We start from the raw sequence: 384 nt of genomic DNA, 5'->3' as shown, positions 1-384 counted from the left end.
AAAAGATGAAAACCTGGACATGTGGAATCAGCAGAGCTTCAGCTCCAAGAAATTAGCAGCAATTAACTCTCCCCTGAGAACAAATGCCTCTCTGGGGGGATGCGTGGGACAGGGCTGGGCTGGGAGCAGCATGGGCGGCCGGTGGAAAGCTCCTCCTGCACAGGCAAACGGTGATGGGCCACGTGGCTGCGTTTATAGTTATGCAACTATTTCCTAATTAAATTACAATTTTGTCTAAGACATGCGGGATGGCACCGGGACCAGGAGAAGACATGGCCAGGATGCCTTTTGTGTGGCTGAGGTTAAGTCCCAAAACACCCTGCGGAGGTCTGAAGGACAGTGACTCATTTCAAAGGAGGGCGGAACTGAGGGGAAGCAGGTTTT

The 384-nt window shown here is 51.8% G+C and overlaps 1 protein-coding gene across 1 annotated transcript in view; it reads left to right on the top strand.

The window, feature by feature from the left end:
• The window catches only part of KANK4 (KN motif and ankyrin repeat domains 4), a gene marked incomplete at its 5' end in the record, with an annotated part of 8,773 nt that overhangs the window by 8,074 nt on the left and 315 nt on the right, over positions 1-384 (top strand). The window lies entirely within an intron of this gene.

This window comes from Cariama cristata, unplaced genomic scaffold (genome assembly GCF_000690535.1).
Source record: "Cariama cristata isolate BGI_N322 unplaced genomic scaffold, ASM69053v1 scaffold29316, whole genome shotgun sequence".
Lineage (NCBI taxonomy): Eukaryota > Metazoa > Chordata > Aves > Cariamiformes > Cariamidae > Cariama > Cariama cristata.
Note: the sequence above shows the minus strand (reverse complement) of the source record. Positions and strands in the feature narration are given on the sequence as shown.